Below are 21048 nucleotides of genomic sequence, written 5' to 3'. Positions count from 1 at the left end.
TTTGGGATATAACCAAATAGTTGTAGCTCTAGATGACCAACATAAAACAACCTTTACTTGTCTATACGGTACGTTTGCTTTTAGGCAAATGCCTTTTGGTTTATGCAATGCACCTGCAACATTTCAACAATGCATGATGGCAATATTCACTGATATGGTTGAAAATTTTGCTGAGGTTTTCATGGATGATTTTTCTATTTTTGGCAACACTTATGATATTTGTTTGAGTAATTTGGCTAAGGTATTGAAGAGATGCGAAGAGCTGAATCTTGTCCTTAATTGGGAAAAATGCCATTTTATGGTTAAGGAAGGGATTGTCTTAGGGCATAAAATCTCAGAGAGAGGAATTGAAGTCGATAAAGCAAAGGTGAACATAATTGAAAGGTTACCAGCCCCAGTTAATGTGAAATGAGTCAAAAATTTTCTAGGCCATTTCGGTTTTTACCGATGGTTTATCAAAGATTTCTCAAAAATTTCTAAACCGTTGTGTTTGTTGTTAGAGAAAGAAACAGTGTTTGATTTCAACAAAGCATGTTTGGAAGCTTTCGAAAATCTAAAAAAATAGTTAATCTCAGCCCTAATAATCGTTACACCTGATTGGAACTCATCTTTTGAGTTGATGTGCGATGCAAGTGATTATGCCATTGGAGCTGTGGAACAACGAAAATGTGCAACTGTACACAATCGCAGCAAGTAATAAAGTGACAAGTAAATGTCGAGTTATAATACCCACAGGTACTGTGAAAATAATTATTTATGAATGCAATTTAAAACACTTTGGTGAAAAAAAATATTTTGATTTGAGAAATGATTAAAAACTAGAAAGCAAGGTAAAATAAAATAAAATAAAATAAAGTTCTAATGCACGATTTCTAAAGCTTATTTTAATCAAGATGACATAATTGTGTTAGATTAATTACATTTCTTAACTTAGAATTATTAAACTCATGTTTATGTTGTTAAGAATAAATTCACAGCAACTCGGTAATTTGCTAACTTATGAACATACTTACCTACAAAAATTCATTCATCTCTTGACTATATCTCTATGGCAATTCATCCGATTAAACAAACTTTAATAAGCAAATGTGTTAATGCACATACATACTTATGAAATTGAAATAATCTCTTGTACATATCTCTATGCCAATTCAAACAATTAATTTAATCAAAATAAGCACATAAAAGATTTCTTAAGGTAAAAATGTATTTCTACCTTGAAACAATTTAATCACAATAATGTTGCAAGTTATGCAAGGCAATTGTATCGCTCGATATTGTTGCTAATTTAACCCTTAGCTATCTTAGATGACTAAACATGCATTGATTAAGTATCGTCTCAATTAATTACAATTTCAATCCATTTAAATAATTTATTTCATTAGTTACCTTACAATTTTAATGCAAGAATAACTTAGTCATGATTTTACTTAACCAAACATCTTACCGAGGCCTATAACAACTGTCGAAACCATTTTAAAAGGAGTTTGAAAAAAAAACCGGGTTCGACTTTTTTTAAAAAAATGAAAAATGGGAGTCGCCACAAACCTTTTTAGGTGTGATTGGATCACCTTATAAAACGTTTTGGTCTACGAAAATTAGGAAAATAGGTTCGGGAGTCAGTTACGTACGAGGAAGGATTAGGACCCTCGCAACGCCCAAAATTGGTACCAAATTGAATAGTTTTCTATCTTAATGTCAAAAATTTGAAAGGATTTAAAAATAGGATCCCTTTTTTAAAACCGGAATTATTTAAGTTGAAAAATTGAGATTCCTTAGCTCCGAAAGAATACAAACATCACATCCAGCATGATAGGACACGATATTCTTAAACTCTCGTAACTGAAATCATCTCGTGATTTACAAAATCTATTTAGAAGGATACTTTAGGCATTTATACAAACATGACATCGCAACCCAGCATGTTAGGGCACTATTTCCCTAATTCCTAAATACGAAAAACATTAAAAAAAACTTTTGGATAAAATATGAAAATTAAATGAAATACATTTTTTAAAATAATGATTTGAGTAAAATTTAAAAAATAATTTACTAAGAGTAATACTAAAAAAATTATTAAAAAATGAAATAGTTTGATATGATACTAAAATTATTAAAAAAATAAAATATATACAAAAAAAAGGGAAACATGGATTAAATCAAAATAAAAAGGATTGAAAAACGACGATGAACAAAGAATAAAATAAGAACAAACCGTAGAAAATAAGAACGTAAGAGGGAGAGAAATTTGAGTGAAAGCTCTTAAAAAATTTTTATTGTTTCCCAAAACTCCAGTGTGTTTACAATGAAGGGAGATGCCTCTATTTATAGTTGAACCTCCTCAAATCCAACGGTACAGATCAATTACATCAACAGTTAAGATTAAAAGGTATCTACAAATTAAATCTCTGAGATTACAAAATCATATCTTCTAAGATTGCATATCATATCTAACATTGCAATCATATCTAAGATTGTATCATATCTAAGATTGCATATCATATCTAAGATTGCATATCATTGAAGATTATATTTCCATATGAGTCAAGCTTGTAGATGGACCTTAAATCTTTTCAAGTAATGGGTCATTCCAATTGGGCCAAATTATATTTGTAATTCTGGACTGAACTTGGACTTCGTTTTTTTTTGGGTTTATTATTTTTGTTTTTGGACTTATTTCTGGGCCCGGGCAAAATTGAGTGTCTACAGCTGCCCCTCTTTGCTCATTGCTGTGTAACAGGAATATAGCAAAGACTATAAAAGGACCAATTTTGCCCGAGCTCGCCGAGTTTTGAGTTCTTGATCCTTGATCTTCTTTAAATGGCCTCTTGACGACTTCAATCTGCTTCATTGCAACTCAGGAAGGCAATATCTGCTATCTTTGATCTGCTCACCGTCTAATACAGAGATCCCAAATCTGTTATCCTCGATCTTCTCCCCGTCTAATACAGAGATGCCAAATCTGCTTCTTCAATCTGCTCCCTTTCTAATACAGAGATTCCAAATCTGTTATCTCCGATTTGCTCCCCGTCTAATACAGAGATGCCAAATCTGTCATCTTGGATCTACTTCGATGTAAACACATGAAGGTCAGATCTGCTATGTCTTCGATCTGCTCCCAATCTAATACAGAGATGCCAAATCATCTTAGATCTGCTTCAATGAAGGTCCAATCTGTTATGTCTTTCATCTGCTCCCCGTCTAATACAGAGATGCCAAATCATCTTGGATCTGCTTCAACGAAGGTCTGATCTGCTATGTCTTTGATTTGCTCTCCGTCGAATATGGAGATACCAAATCTGTTTCTTGGATTTGTTCTCTGACAGTACAGAGATGCCAAATCATCTTAGATCTGCTTCAGCGTAAACACGTGAAAGCCAAATCTGCTATGTCTTTGATCTGCTCCTTGTAAACGCAAGGATTCCAAATCATCTTGGATCTACTTCGATGTGAAAACATCCGAAGGTTAGATCTGCTATGTCTTCGATCTGCTCTCCGTCGAATATGGAGATGCCAAATCTGTTTCTTTGATTTGTTCTCTGATAGTACAGAGACACCAAATTTACTATCTTCGATCTGCTCTCTGACAATACAGAGACACCAAATCTACTATTTTCGATCTGCTATTTTTGATCTGCTCTCTGACAATATAGAGACGCCAAATCATCTTAGATTTGCTTCAGCGTAAACACGTGAAAGCCAAATCTGCTATATCTTTGCTCTGCTCCTTGTAAACATAAGGATGCCAAATCATCTTGGATCTGCTTCGATGCAAAAACATCCGAAGGTTAGATCTGCTATGTCTTCGATCTGCTCACCGTCAAATATGGAGATGCCAAATCTGTTTCTTCGATTTGTTCTCTGATAGTACAGAGACACCAAATTTACTATCTTCGATCTGCTCTCTGACAATACAGAGATGCCAAATCTGCTATCTTTGATTTGCTCTCTAACAATACAGAGACGTCAAATCATCTTAGATTTGCTTCAGTGTAAACACGTGAAAGCCAAATCTGCTATGTCTTCGATCTGCTCCTTGTAAACGCAAGGATGCCAAATCATCTTAGATCTGCTTCGATGCAAAAACATCCGAAGGTTAGATCTGCTATGTCTTCGATCTGCTCTCTGTCGAATATGGAGATGCCAAATCTGTTTCTTCGATTTGTTCTTTGACAGTACAGAGACACCAAATCTACTATCTTCGATCTGCTCTCTGACAATACAGAGATGCCAAATCTACTATCTTTGAGCTACTCTCTGACAATACAGAGACGCCAAATCATCTTAGAGTTGCTTCAGCGTAAACACGTGAAAGCCAAATATGCTATGTCTTCAATCTGCTCCTTGTAAATGCAAGGATGCCAAATCATCTAGGATCTGGTTCGATGCAAAAACATTCGAAGGTTAGATCTGCTATGTCTTCAGCCTATTACCCTACTGCTTAGGGAGTTAAGGCGCATCAATCTTCATTGTCCCTTGAAGGACATAACCTGTATAATGTATATGAGTTTATACCTAATGATTAGAATGCTATGATCGAAATGAGTCAAATTCTCCTAATTAAACCTATTATAATGCAAAAATGTTTATGAATATGACCCCTATTCCAGACATCACTACTCATTCTTTCTTCGAAGCTCATCCTTATTTCTCTTGAAATATCATTTCTACTCAGCCTAGGTTTGTACCATTCTTCAAATGTTATGACCCATCGAAAATGTCTGTAAGATGATCCTCATTTAAGATCGAATCATTTGATTTGTCCAATCATCATTTTGGACTAAAGAAAGAATTTCCTCAAGTTCTTTCAAACCTTACTTACGTGAATTCCTCAAACAATTGTTCTGTTTTAGTTTCTTGTATTATCTAGAAATTTCCAGAGTAATAAGCAAAATTTCATTTGTGAAAATTATTTAGTTGATCTATCATTATTTTAATGCAACATACTTTAAGAATAATGGAAGATGAATTCAATCTTAAGAATAATGATATTTGAATGAATTTATCAAAAATACAAAGGAGATTAATCTGATAGCCTATCTTTGAGAAGAAAGAGAATCTAAAGATAGCAAACAGGACAAAAGTTAGATGCCCTAGATATCGCCACTTGAGCGTCTATACACCAGCTCCATGAAGACTTTCTTGAGTTCAACATGTGTTTAAAAGATCCAAAGTACTTTGTTGATGCCCCGATATGCAATGCGCTTCGCTCTTTGTTGAATCAGATATAGCAAGATTACCATGTACTCTTCAAAATTTAAGCTGCCCTTTCGGGTTTTCAACTCAAAACCCCTTTGGTCACAAGGCGCCCTTTGCGGGTTTTCACCTTGGCCTCTCCATTTTTTTTTTCAAAAACTCAAGGTGCCCTTTACGGGTTTTCACCCTGGATTCTCCTCTCCTTTAGACAAAGTACTTTTTGACTGAGTCTGAATTCACTGGATTGGGTAAGCTCTTCCCATCCATTTCCGTTAAGATCAATGCACCCCCAGAGAAGGCCTTCTTTACGACATACGGCCCTTCCCAATTCGGCATCCATTTTCCTTTAAAGTCCTTCTAAATAGGAAGGATATTTTTCAGCACAAGATCCCCATCGTGGAATTCTCTTGGTCGTACTTTCTTGTCGTAAGCTCGCATCATTCGCTTTTGATACATCTGACTATGACAAATGGCCCTTAGCCTCTTTTCCTCAATCAAGTTCAACTGATCATATCGCGATTGTATCCATTCAGCTTCATCCAACTTTATCTCTGACAAGACTCGAAGAGATGGTATTTCCACTTCAATGGTAACACTGCTTCCATCCCATAAACCAACGAGAAAGGAGTTGCCCTGGTAGAGGTTCTGACAGACGTTCGGTAAGCTAAGAGCGCAAATGGTAACTTCTCATGCCAGTCTCTATAGTTTTCAGTCATTTTCCCCACTATCTTCTTGATGTTTTTGTTAGTAGCTTCCACTGCCTCATTCATCTTTGGGTAATACGGAGAAGAGTTATGATGCTTAATCTTTAACTGGCTGCTATCGTTTTGTTGTTCAAGTTCAGTGCATTGTCTGATATGATCCTTTCAGGCATACCATACAGACAAATGATCTCTTTCTTCAAGAATCGACCTACAGCCGACTTAGTAACATTCGCATAAGAAGCAGCCTCTACCCACTTCGTGAAGTAATCAATGACCACAAAAATAAAACGATGCCCATTTGAAGCTTTTGGTGATATTGACCTAATAACATCCATGCCCCACATAGAAAAAGGCCATGGAGAAGTCATAACATGTAGAGGTGAAGGTGGCATATGAATCTTGTCTCCATAAATCTGACATTTATGGCATTTCTTGGCGTAGTTGATATAGTCCCCTTCCAAAGTAGACCAATAATATCCAAACCTCATGATTTGTCTAGCCATCGTGAAACCATTAGCGTGCGTCCCAAAAATACCCTCGTGAACTTCTTCCAAGATTAACTTAGCTTCCATGGCGTCAACACATCTCAACAGTACTTGGTCCTTTCTTCTTTTATACAAGATGTCCCCATCCAAAACGTAGTCGCAGGCTAATCTCCTTAAAGTTCGCTTATCATTTTCAGTTGCCTGTTCTGGGTATTTACAATCTCTCACATATCGCAATATATTCTGATACCAAGGGTTATCATCCTTTTCTTCTTCCTTAATGTTACAACAGCGAGCTGGAGCCTCAAAGATACTCATCTAAATGGGTCTCATCTCCTCCTATTTATTTACTTTAATTATTGAAGCCAGGGTTGCTAGAGTATCTTCCATTTAGTTTTCGTGTCGTGGGATATAATTGAAGGTGATGTCATCAAATTCCTCAAGTAACCCCAAAACTACCTTTCGATAATTGATCAATTTAGGATCCCTTGTCTCCCATTCACCTCTAAGCTGGTAAATTACCAACGCAGAGTCTCCATATACTTCTAAGGTTCTTATTCCTCGCTCTATAGCCGCTCGGATCCGCATGATGCATGCTTCATACTCATCCATATTGTTCGTACAGTCAAAATCCAATTTACATGTGAATGGATAATGATCCCCATTTGGGGATAACAAGACTGCCCCAATTCTATTTCCTACTGCATTGGATGCGCAGTCAAAGTTCATCTTCCATGGACGTTCTTCAATAGTTGCCATATACAACAACTCCTCATTAGGGAAATCAAAGTTTAATGGCTCATAATCTTCTAGAGCTCTGCTTGCCAGAAATTCTGCTATCGTACTCCCTTTTATAGCTTTTTGACTCACATAGACTATGTCAAATTCTGAAAGCAATATTTGCCACCTTGCCATTCTTCCATTTAGTGCTGTTGACTCCATCATGTACTTTAATGGATAAAATTTTGAAATTATCCAAGTTGTATGATATAACATATATTGCCTCAACCTTCAAGTCGTCTAGATTAAAGCACAACACAATTTCTCAATTGGCGAATATCTCATCTCACACTCTATGAATTTCTTGCTAAGGTAGTATATTGCCTTCCCCTTTCTTCCTGACTCGTCATGTTGGCCAAGCACACATCCCATAAAATTACTAAACACTGATAAGTACAGAATTAATGGTCTATCTAGACTAGGCGGAGATAACACTGGAGCATTTAACAAGTATTGCTTAACCTTATCAAAAGCATTTTGGCATTCCTCATCCCAAGTACCTTGGTTGTGTTTTCTAAGGAGGCAAAATATAGGATCACATTTCTTGGTTAATTGTGAAATAAACCGAGCAATATAATTCAATCTTCCAAGAAAACCCCGAACTTTCTTCTGAGTACGTGGTGGAGGCAATTCTCGTACGGCTCTAACTTTGTCTAAGTCAACTTCTATTCCCTTTTCGCTAACCACAAAGCTTAATAACTTCCCCTACCTAGCTCCAAAGATGCACTTTGCCAGATTAGGCTTCAATTGAAATTTCCTTAATCTCAGGAACAACTTCCTGAAAACCTTAATATGTTCCTTCTCTGTTCGAGATTTAGCAATCATGTCATCAACATACACCTCAATTTCTTTGTGCATCAGATCGTGGAATAAAGTCACCATAGCCCTTTGGTATGTTGCCCCTGCATTCTTTAGTCCGAACGACATTATTTTGTAACAAAAGGTGCCCCACAATGTTATGAAAGTGGTTTTATCCATGTCTTCCGAATGCATCTTTATCTGGTTGTACCCCAAGAAACCATCCATGAAGGAGAATAATGAATATCCTGCTGTGTTGTCTACCAAAGTGTCTATGTGCGGCAGAGGGAAATTATCTTTTGGGCTAGCTTTGTTCAGATCTTTGTAATCAACGTACATTCGTACCTTCCCATCCTTCTTAGCAACTGGTACAATGTTAGCTACCCATTCAGAGTACTTCACCTCTTGTAAGAATCTTGCATCGAACTGCTTCTTAACTTCGTCTTTTATCTTCAACATGATATCTGGTCTCATTCTTCGCAACTTCTGTTGGACTGGCTTACAATCCTGTCCTATTGGAAGACGATGCACCACAATATCGGTAATTAACCCTGGCATATCTTGATAGGACCATACGAAGATATCCTTGAACTCACGTAGCAACTCAATCAGTCCTTGCCTTGTGTCCTCGATAATATGCATGCTGATTTTCACCTCTTTCCCTTCCTTTAGGGCTACATTCTCTATTGCTTCTTTCTCATGGGGCATGATTTATTTCTCCTCCTGTTTTACCATCCTCAACAGATCCAGAGACATATCACAATCCTGGGCATCTTCAAAATCCTGAGATTCCTCTAAACACATGTCTTGCTCACAAGAGAAATCAGGATTTGTAATATCAGTGCTCATGTCATTGATATCTAGGGACTTGTGAAGTATAAAGAATATACAAAGAATGAATGAATTTAAGAATGATTATTTATGTGCTATGAATGAAAGAATAAGAATTGCAAAAGTTTAACAGAATATTGGTTGAGAAAAATGAAACAATACTCGTTTAAATTGATAAAAGTTATGTTTTACTTAAAAAATAATAGATTATCGTAAGCCCATTCCACAAATGTAATCCTATTACTCCTAGGCCCTAGAGTAACAAGAATGTTTCGAGAATTACTCTAAAAAATTTCTAAAGACTACAGGAAGTTCCTCCGCAATCCAATTGTTCAGAGAGCTTCCCGGTTCGTAAGGGCGAATGCCCTAAAGGTTTCCTTAATTAGTTCCTTCTTCATGTATGGCATTGATGGAATGATTTTCATTTCCAAACACCCCCATCTCCAGGTAAGCTATCCCTCTTGATACAAAAGTCTAGGATATGTAAGGGCGCGTCTTCTTTTCGCTCAGCTGTGACCCTCTTCTCTCTTTCTTTCTCTTTTTAACCTTAACTAATTAGGGTCTTTTTATGGATTTAAAAGCATGTGATGTGATGCAATGCAAATGCATGAATGCAAAAGAAAACGAGATGTTTATCTTGAATTCAATTCCATTAGAATAACTTTTCTAGAAAACAGATTTCTTTACATGAAAATAGATTACATATGCGGTCTTGCCCTTCATAGTCCAAGTAAATGCTGATCTTTTCTTCATGGTCGAATCCTATAAATTCTCTAAAAGATGCCTTTGCTAGCTCCTTGCTGCTTAATTTGAGCCTCGATCTCTTGCTTGCTTATCTCCATGATACTCATCAAAAAGTGCCAGCTCTTGGATAATCTTCGTTGGCAATTAAATCAAGTAATGTATTCCTTCGTAGACTTCCGACTTTCTCTCGTCATGCTCTTGGATAACCTTTGTTGTCTTGAATCTCTGGCAATTACATCATGTATTCTTCCGTGGACTACCGGCTTTCTCTCGTCATGTTTACTTGGACTATATTCAGACGACCGCACTATAATCTACTTTATCAAGAAATTCGTTTCCTTATGACAAACTATTCTATTTAGGAATCAAATTTCGAATCAACACATTCTTTTCTTTGATGTAATGTAATGCAAATGCATGAATGGAAAAAGGTGTTGATTCTGATTCAATTTCATTTTAGAAAACGTTATTTAAGGAACAAAAGTCTTTTCATAAAACATATTATAAATACGCTTTCGTTCGTAGGCCCAAAGTCTTAACCCTACCTAATAAGAAAGCTAACTCTCGACCTCTATCTGAACTACCCCGCTTTATATTGCCTTAGAACGAGTAACGGTACATAGCCAACGACTCCCCAAATCCCAGGAAGAGGTACCCAATCAAAACTGCCGCAGCGATAAAGGACTTCATTAGGCGTCATCCAAGGTGCTTTCCACAAAACCTCCTCCTGTCGAAGATTCTGAAGAATATCCATCCACCTTTCTTCTGTAATATCGTCTCTCGTTGGTGTAGTTGCTGCTTCCTTTAAGGGGGAATAACCCTCAAAGAACACTCGGCAAGGAACCTTCTCAAGCTTCCAAAAGTGATTATAGAACCATACCAACAACAACTATGCGCATCCAATGAATATACTTCACCGGCTCTCCGACATGTACTTCAAGGATCTAAACGTCTCAGCTAGGATTGCTAGCACTGGTGTGTTCTGTTTACCAATACGATCAAACAAATCTACAACTGCCTCATCTATGTGCCCTATCGCCTTCGGGAAAATCACCAAGTCGTAAATACTTAAGGCCAAAACGTTGACCTTCTTGTACACATCTGGGTGTGTCAATATCAGATCCCTCAAAATAACCCATGAAATGCACTTACTACCGCCCTTTTGCTGCACTCAAGCTACAGCCCACTGCTCACTCATCCCTGTGATCATCACTAATTTCCTCACGAAAATTAGGAGACTAGCAGGCCTAACATAAGCTTTGTTACCTTGAATTCTCGGACAGCGAAGCAAGGTTGTATACTCCTCCAAAGTAGGCACTACATTTACCTCTCCAAATGTAAAACAACTATAAGCAGGGTTCCAAAACTGTACCATAGCTAGCTCGAAACAGATGCTTATCTACCTTAATGTCTAGCAAATAAGAAAGATTTCCATAAGTCTGAAAGAAAAGCCGTCTAGCCTCGTCATCCCATTGGGCCCAAATGTCCTTCATCTCCCGAAAATATTCTATGTCGAACTGATACGAGTAAAGTCCCACAACTCTGATGTATATCCCTTGGTGACACTATCTCCTTTCTCTAACTGGGTTTTCTTTGACAAGATATAGACAGAGGCGTTGTCCTCCACTTTATTAAGATATTCGTTCCTCATTACAAAACTTTCTAAACTAGAAATCAAACCTTGAATCGACACCTTTAAATGTTGAGTGACATGCAATAACAGCAAAATAAAATAGGTCAGTATCATATATAAAAAAAATAAACAAGTACTTACAAGGGTATCTTTCTAAAGGTTATCATTATTTCCCTAGGGTAAGCACTTAAATTTCACTATATGAGTTTTAGTTCTAAAGCAAGGGTACCTGAACCAGCAGATTCCTCAGTCCTCACCCAGTATAGGCTCATATAGACCAAGTTCAGTTCAGGGGGACACGTTTCCCTATGGCCATACGGAGATGAAAATCTCACGAAGACATAGGTATAGTATCCCGGAAGCAATCCACTAGCTCATACGGAGGTGAAAACCTCACGAAAGCGTAGCTTCTCACTCCCACTTAAAGGTACGACCAACGGTCATACAAATGCAATATGTGCAGATAATATAACAAACATATGTGGCGAACACATGAAAAGGGATTTTTATCTTTAAATCCTTTCAATTTTTTAGCATTAAGACAGAAAGTTATCAATTTTTTGGCTTGACTCTCTTATTTTCCCCAGTGGAGTCGCCATGCTGTCGAAACCATTTTAAAAGGAGTTTGAAAAAAAAAATTCGGGTTTGACTTTTTTAAAAAAATGAAAAATGGGAGTCGCCACCAACCTTTTTAGGTGTGATTGGATCACCTTATAAAATGTTTTGGTCTATGAAAATTAAGAAAACAGGTTCGGGAGTCGGTTACGTACGAGGAAGGATTAGCACCCTCGCAACGCCCAAAATTGGTACCAAATTGAATAGTTTTCTGTCTTAATGTCAAAAATTTGAAAGGATTTAAAAATAGGATCCCTTTTTTAAAACCGAAATTATTTAAGTTGAAAAATCGAGATTCTTTAGCTCCGAAAGAATACAAACATCACATCTAGCATGATAGGAAACGATATTCTTAAACTCTCGTAACTGAAATCATCTCATGATTTACAAAATCTATTTAGAAGGATACTTTAGACATTTAGACAAGCAGGAAATCGCAACCCAGCATGTTAGGGCACTATTTCCCGAATTCCTAAATACGAAAAACATTGCCTCATTTTAGAAAAACTTTTGGATAAAATATGAAAATTAAATGAAATACATTTTTTAAAATAATGATTTGAGTAAAATTTAAAAAATAATTTACTAAGATTAATACTAAAAAAAATTATTAAAAAATGAAATAGTTTGATATGATACTAAAATTATTAAAAAATTAAAATATATAAAAAAAATCAGGGACACATAGATTAAATCAAAATAAAAAGGGTTGAACAACGAAGATAAACAAAGAATAAAATAAGAAAAAACCGTAGAAAATAAGAACGTAAGGGGGAGAGAAATTTCAGTGAAAGCTCTTAAAAAAATTTTATTGTTTCCCAAAACTCCAGTGTGTTTACAATGAAGGGAGAGGCCTCTATTTATAGTTGAACCTCCTCAAATCCAACAGTACATATTAATTACATCAACATTAAGATTAAAAGGTATCTACAAATTAAATCTCTAAAATTACAAAATCATATCTTCTAAGATTGCATATCATATCTAAGATTGAAATCATATCTAAGATTGTATCATATCTAAGATTGCATATCATTGAAGATTATATTTCCATATGAGTCAAGCTTGTAGATAGACCTTAAATATTTTCAAATAATGGGCTATTCTGATCGGGCCAAATTATATTTGTAATTCTAGACTGAACTTGGACTTCGTTTTTTTTTGGGGTTTATTATTTTTGTTTTTGGATTTATTTCTGGGCCCGGGCAAAACTGAGTGTCTACAACAACACAAACACAATTTTAATAAATTAAGAAGACGAAATGCAATCACCGTAACTCGAATTAAATTTAATTCATATTAATTAATTAAGTCATATCAACATAAATATTCATAGGCATATTCATCATAACAACAACTGAATTTAAAAAGATAGGGAACAAGAAGCAAATTCGGTTTTTCTCCCTGGCTTGGCTGGGTTGCTCCACTCTTTCTTCTTCACTTGTTCTTATCGAACCAAGGCTTCTATGAACACTTGAATGCTGCTCCCAATGATGGATGAATGACTCTTTTTCAAGAGGTGAAATCAGAAAGAGGACAAAGGAAAACAAATGGAAAAATAAAGAGAGAAAGTTGAGAGAGAAGAGAAGAGATGAGAAAGTTGTGGTGTGTTGAAATGAGCTGCCAAAGGGGGGTTTTTATAGGGTGAGAGGGATGCTAAACATAGCCAAAATCAGCTGCCAAAGAGCTCTCCGATGGCCGGCCACACATGTGGCAAGTTTGAAGTTTTCAAACTTGCTATATTAAGGCCAGGACAAATCTAGAAAGGCACAAATAGTGGATGGGCTTGTTTGCAATTTGAACAAGTCTTCAAGGGCCATTTTTCAAGCTAATTAATCATCCAAGTAAGCTGATTGGGTTAGCATGTGGGAAGGCTTTGGGCTGCCCAGTACTCAGTCGGTTCGGTTTTCTTGGTTCAGCTCAACTAGGCCACTTTTCATAATTAATTAATAATAATTTATTTAACCCAAATTAAATTGGATATAAATTAAAATTAATTATATTATGAATTAATACACAAACTTTGGACCGTCTTAGGCTGAAAATTAATTCTCCTTGATGCTTTAAAATTATTACTCGGTTTTGCTCTTCTAGTAGTGTCTGCCGAGTCGTTTTTCGCCCTTTATGCAAATCTATCAAAAATAATCAAAATTTATTATAAAATTAATTAAAATTAATTATATTAATAGTTTAAGTCTAGAATAATTATTTCATAATAATTATATATTTTTTAAAAATAATTTTACTGGAATTGTATGAATTTGAGTTAAAAAGAGAATGAAAAAGTGTGTATATTTTCGTGTTTCCAAGCTGTGATGGGTCAAAGAAGAAACAAAGTGTTTCACCCTATTTAATATGCAAGTAGAACTTTGACGAGAGCCCAACTCAATTATACGGTAACTGAAAAGGAACTCTTTGCTATAGTTTTTGCTTTTAACAAATTTTGCTCATATCTTATAGGTATCGAAGTTACAGTATTTACTGACCATGTGGCCATTAAATACTTGCTCATGAAGAAAGATGCAAAAATGAGGCTAATTCGTTGGATACTTTTACTCCAAGAATTTGACCTTGAGATCTAAGACAGAAAATGTGTCGAAAATCAAATAGCTGATCATCTATCAAGGATGAAGAAAGATGAGGTAAGTCGATCATGTGTGCCTATCAACGAGAATTTCCTAGATGAACACTTATTTGAGGTAATTCGAATTCATGAATCACCTTGGTATGCTAATTTTTCCAATTATCTTGCATGTGGAATAATTCCTCGAAAAATGATGTACCAATAAAGGAAAAAAATCCTTCATGATAGTCGGTGTTATTTTTGGGAGGATCCATTTTTGTTTAAACGATGTACAGATAATATAATCCAAAAGTGTGTAGCTGAAAGTGAGATTGATGAGATCCTGTATCATTGCCATTCATCTCCAAGTGGGGGGACACTTTGGTGGTTCACGTACTACAACAAAGATTTTGCAAGCAGGTTTCTTGTGGCCTACACTATTTAATGATGCTTATACTTATGTGAAGAATTGTGATAAATGCCAAAGGAGTAAAAATATATCAAGGAGGAATGGGATGCCCTTGACAAACATTTTGAAGATTGAATTAGTCGATGTATGGGGCATTGACTTCTTAGGCCCGTTTCTTTCTTCGTGTGGGAACAAATACATCTTAGTTGTTGTGGACTATGTATCTAACTGGGTTAAAGCTGAAGCATACCTTAATGATGCTAAGGTAGTCATGCAATTCTTACATAAGCATGTTGTTACACGATTTGAAACACCAAGAGCTATTATTAGTGACGAAGGTTCTCACTTTGTGAACAGATGGCTTAAGTGGTTGCTTGAAATATATGATGTGAAGCACAAGATTGCTACTGCCTATCACCCCCAGTCTCTAATGGGAAAGTTAAAAGAGTGAACCATGAAGTCAAAGGTATCTTTGAAAGGGTAGTATGCCCTAGCAAAAAAGATTGGTCTCGAAGGCTAGATGATATATTATGGGCCTTACGAATAGCATTTAAGACACCATTAGGAATGACTCCTTATCGGTTAGTCTTTGGAAAGGCATGTAATTTGCCATTAGAGTTGGAGAATAGAGCTTGCTGGGCTTTGAAGTAGTTGAATTTTGATCTTAAGCAAGCTAGTGAGAGAAGGATGTTACAACTTGATGAGTTGGAAGAGCTAAGGTTGTTTTCCTATGAGAATGCCAAAATGTGTAAAGAAAGATCAAAGAGATGGCATAATAGTCATATACAACTTCGCGAGTTTAAAGAAAGTCAGAAGGTTTTGTTGTTTAATTCAAGGTTGAAGTTATTTCCTGGGAAGCTTAAATCCCGATGGAAATGACCCTATACCATCTATCGAGCTTATCCTTATGGAGCTATTGAATTATATGTCAATTACATAGGTACGTTTTGAAGTTAATAGTCAATGTCTCAAACATTACTGGGATGGTGAATTTGAGCGAGTTAAATTCTTGTTCAAATTAACAGACCCTTGATTTTTCATGAACTTGTTTTGTAAATAAATAAATAACTAGAACTTATTTTCTTAACTTATTACATTTAATTAATTTGTGTAAGGAGATTAGAACTTAAGCGGGACCACTGTGACCCCTCCAACCTTTCTTGGGAATTAATTTAATGTAATTTGTTAAGAAGAAATTTTCTAATTAAGATTTAAAATTTTTAAGTTTCATTTGTTTTGTTTAAATTATAAATTCTTATGTTAATAAAGGGGATCAAATTTGGCCCAAGTACTAATCAATTTTTTTCTTGAGTAAGTTTGTAAATACAGTTTGAGTTTGAGGCCCAAGATAGCAAAAAAGAGGAAAAAATCCATACTTTGCCGCCACTCCCATTACTTGCCGCCCAAGTAACCCTAATGTAGATAAAGTTTTGCTACATGTTGCCCTAATTCTTCCCTATACAAACTCCTCTTCATTCTACTATTTTTTATATCCTTCAAAGCAGTTTGTTTAACCCTAAAAATCCCTAAATCTCCTTCTTGTGCCGCTAGCCTCAAATCCTAGTTCTCTTCTCTTTTTTGCCAAAATCACCTATTACCACCGCAAGAAGATTGCCAAAGCACCAACTTTGCTGCCGCACATCACCTTCGTCGCTGCTGCACACAGCTATTGCTGTCACATGCTATCATTGTGGTTGCACCATCCTTGTCATCATAAGAATTTCGTCATAGCAAGCCCATAGCAACCTTTCCGATTTCTCTTTTCCCCCTTGTGCAGAAACTTTTCCAAATTTTCAAGAAAAGTTACCATGTCTCACAAAAGAACCAGAACTTCAAAGACTACTCCTGAAAACCTAATTTTGATCGATGAAGAAGTGAAAGAGATTTGATTCAATCTTCAAGCATCAACATATGATGCCGGAAAAAGGTTTTAACTTGAAGAGTAATAATTTGATGGTTGTTATGATACCGATTAGAAAGAAAATTAACGCTCTAAAGTAGGAACGATTTTTTGATGCTCGCTCACTTCCTGATGATGAAGTAGTTTGAGAATTGTATGCTAGTTTGACTATGCAAGATGCTACTGAGGTCATCGTTCGAAAGAAAAAGTTACCTCTTACTTCTAAGTCCATCAATGATTTGTTTAATTTACCTGATGTTGAAGAAGATGAGTACTACCCTATGATGAACAATATCAATTGGGATTTTTTTCAACAAGTGCTTGACGTTGTGACAAATCTGTGATCCCAATGGATTATAAGAAAGTTTGGGAGCCATTCTTATAGAAGTGAATACCTAAAACCAGTAGCAAAGGTATGGGTTTATTTCGTTTGCTATAGTTTTATATCTATCTCACATAGTTCGACCATCTCGATGGAACGAATGTTCTTGTTATACACAATTTTGATAGAAAAGTCCATTGATGTTGGAATTATTCTCAAGGAGATTCATGATTGTGCTAAAAATAAGAAAAGAAGTGCTTATTTCCCATCATTAATCACTTCACTTTTCTTAAGGGCCTAGGTTAAAACACAAGCAAATCTGAAGGGGAAATATGTTCAAGGGCACATTACAAATCATGATCTTGAAAGGTTAGTAGTGAAGGTGCATGAGCTGAATCAAGGCGAGTAAGAAGAGCCAACTGAGCCAGATACCGAGGAGTCAACCAATGAGCTTGAAACTAAAGCTAATTCAATTACAGACACTGAAGAAGAAGAATCTGATAACGAACCGAACAGTCCTAAACCAGTTGAAGGATCTGCAACCCCTAAACCAATGGTTGAGCCAGAAGAAGAACCAGTCGAGCTAAATGTTGAACCTGAATTTACAACTCCTATGCCGACTTCTGCAAGTGCTTCAAAGAAATCAAACTTGTCAATTATGATGGATATGTGCAAGTTCATGCACAATCAACAACAAACTTACTGGAAATATGCAAAAATTAGAGATGACTCAATTCAAAATACTTTTAAGAATATCTCTAATACTTTTGTTCCAGAATTCCCAGATGCTATCTTTGAGACATGGCCGGAAGATACTAATTATGCAAGCGGAGATGGAGCTAAAGAAGACAAGGGGAATAGCCAGAAAAATAAAATCGGGGATTCTTGTCTTGTTATTTATTTGTTTATTTTTAGGTCTCTAGGAATTTATTTCTTTTCTAAAAAGGATTTAATTTATGCAGAATGAAACATAGTAAGCATGAATAAACTGAACACTTCTTTAGAAAGAAAAAGACTAAGTAATCTGGTAATGGGAATGAACATGTATAGGATTGGGTTATTAGGAAAGACTTAGTATTTAAGCAGTCTTAATGACTCACCTCTCTTTCTTTACAACCCTACCTGGTGTTTAGTTTTCATTCATTACTTTGTTCTTGCAATGAGGACATTTCTTCTTTTTAAAGGGGGGGAAGGCAAATGAAAGTGCTCAAATTATTAAAATTTTTCAAGCATGTTTCAATAATTTCTTTTATAAGTATGTTTTAATAAATGAATGTTTAAAGACATTTTGTTAATGAGATAGTTTGTATGCAGGTATGAATGATGATTTTATCTAAGTGAACGTATGTTATCATGAAGAATGGAATGCTTGTATGATCTTAGCCTTAGTAATGTTCGCCAGGAAAACTTAGTTTCCCTTGAGATTAGACATGCATGAAGGTTCATATCTTTAGAATTGACTTAGTAACTTTTTTGAGGCAAAATTCTAGGAGACATAAAAATCTAAAATAATATATGCATTATTTCTTTGGATTGTTTGAGCCTTTTCGAGCCAACCTTATGATATTAGACCATTGAAACTATAATTTTGAGCTTAAAGGCCTATTTATTGCAATGAACCAATATTATAAGCCACATTACCATCTTTTTAAGCTATCCTAATTTTGTACACCCATCTTAACTAAAGTTGTCTTGGTAATCAAACATTTGAGGAAATTTTCAAAACGATGTATGTGCCCATGCTTAAAAAAAAAAGTCGAAGAAAGAGCGAAGAAAAGTTTGCTCAATCTCCAAAAAGAAAAATGTATGAGAATGAGTTCAAAATAAGTTTGGGGGTGTTCCAAAGGTTCACGTAAAGAAAAAGGCTGTATTTTGAGAAATCCAAGACAAAATTAAAGGTTAAGATTTTGAAATTGAAATGCCTCATTTCTTAAAATCCCTACCTTTAACCGAGCCCCATTACAACCTTGTAAAGGGCCTATTGATTTGATGCTTGTGTCACCTACATTAGTGGAGAGGAAGTACTAAGTTCAACATATGAATATCGTAAATAAGCTTTATGAGTGTTTGCCTAGTTGATAAGAAATTATGTTGAATGAAGAATTTTTCTGTGGTTGTGACATACATACAAACTATGATTCATGTTGGCATATTTTGAAACTTAGTATAAAATCCTAAAAATGTTCTCATATGAATTACTTGTTAATAAAGAAGATCGATGAACATGAAGTTATTAATGCATGATTATGGGACAAAGATTGATGCTGCTTACATAGTTAGCAATTTTGCCTTAGCAAGACATTTTGTTGTGCATAAACATTACGTGAGATGAGCAATGATTTAAGTTTGAAGGTGTGTAAACTGAGAAATATATAGGATTTTTCCTATGTAATTTATCACCTTTTTATTTAAATTCGTTGTTAAAACTAAGTAATTGTTAAATAAATGAATGAAATATGTGAAAATATGATATTAGGACATAGAAATTATTAAAATGTGATTTTATGCTTTATTATATAGTTTTCATGCAATAAATGGCTTATTTTATATTAATTTGAACATATTATATTTTTAAGACATAAAGTGGGCCATGCATGATTAAATTAAATAAGAAAATATAAATTATATTTAATAATTCATTTGAAAATATTTCATTAATAATTTGGGTTTTAATTAATTATTTAAATTGGACAAATTTTATTCTTTAGTCCTTTAATTTATTGATTTATTTTGGACAAGTTTGATAGCTTTGCTGGATTACAAAAATCGTCCAAATTGAAGACCAAGTCAACTCAAAATTTGGCTACACATGGCTATCCAATAACCCACTTTTTGGTGAAATTACACAAGATCCTTGCAATGTTGAAGAAACTAGAGATTTGCCCGAAGATTTGTATTTGACCAGGCCTCAGTCCTGAGTTGTCATGGCTTTTAAATTGCTTAAAAGTCAAGTAAAATCCATTTCAAAAGCCACTAAGCATGGCCGGCCACTCATTGAAGAGATTTGAAGAGATTAAACACCGCTATTTTTAGCAAACTACCCCCCTCTCTTCACCTATAAATAAGACCCCCTCATTCTTTAATCCATCATCCCTCATCCTTCATCATTCTCTCTTCTCTCTAAATTCTCTTGGAACTTTCCATTTCCCACGCTTAGCATCATCTCTTCATAGAGATTTTCAAAATTAAGCCTCTTAAAGAGCCCTTGGTTAGCCACCTTGGAGTGCCGTCAGCAAAAGAGTAAAGCAAATGAGTGAAGGAGCCTCGTCGATCAGAATCTTCAGTGATAACCACTTTGATTTGGGTTTAATCTTACCTTTCTTTGAATTAATTTGAAAATGTTTGCTATATGTTCTTTGTTCTTAATTACAACAATGTTAGCTTAATTTTATTTAAGCTAGGATGATTGCTTTGATTAAATAATATTTATTTTATTCATGCTTATAATATTTGTGCCTCAATCGATCATGTTTTCAATTAAAATCAAGTCTGTATTTCATTCATACGTGAGTGAAATGCACCTGAATTAGCTGAACCATCCTAACCAGATGACGGCTAGTGGACACATAATTGAAATGTGCATGCTCAATTTAGATCCTAACCCGATTAAATTTCAAGTTGAATAACAAATCTGACCAAGCTCTGTTATCTGCATAGTTTTTAGATCTGTGTGATTAAACTATTTCTAACCTAACATGTCCCTGTTACCTCACACGAATGCTAAGAAACCTTTAGTAAATAAGGACCAGTAAAATGTATATTTACTAAGTAAAGGATTTCGAAAGGACCTAATGTGGTTTCCAAACTCATGAAAAGTTGAGTTGCCATAGAATGTTTTTTTGGATATTATTAAGCATGATGATAATAAATTGAGTGTAATTAAAGTAATTGTCCTAGTTTATTTATGTTATAATTGTTGCAAATTGTGTTTAATTTTTCTAAAATCTATTTCAGTCATATAGTTTGCATATTTAGGATAATTTGTATTAGGGATCATTGCATTTAGTTTAATATATTTAGTTTTAATCTTCACTTCTCAATTATATTGTGTTTTTATTTACCATTTTG

Source organism: Gossypium hirsutum, chromosome A11, assembly GCF_007990345.1.
Source record: "Gossypium hirsutum isolate 1008001.06 chromosome A11, Gossypium_hirsutum_v2.1, whole genome shotgun sequence".
Lineage (NCBI taxonomy): Eukaryota > Viridiplantae > Streptophyta > Magnoliopsida > Malvales > Malvaceae > Gossypium > Gossypium hirsutum.
This window is presented reverse-complemented; position numbering follows the sequence as displayed.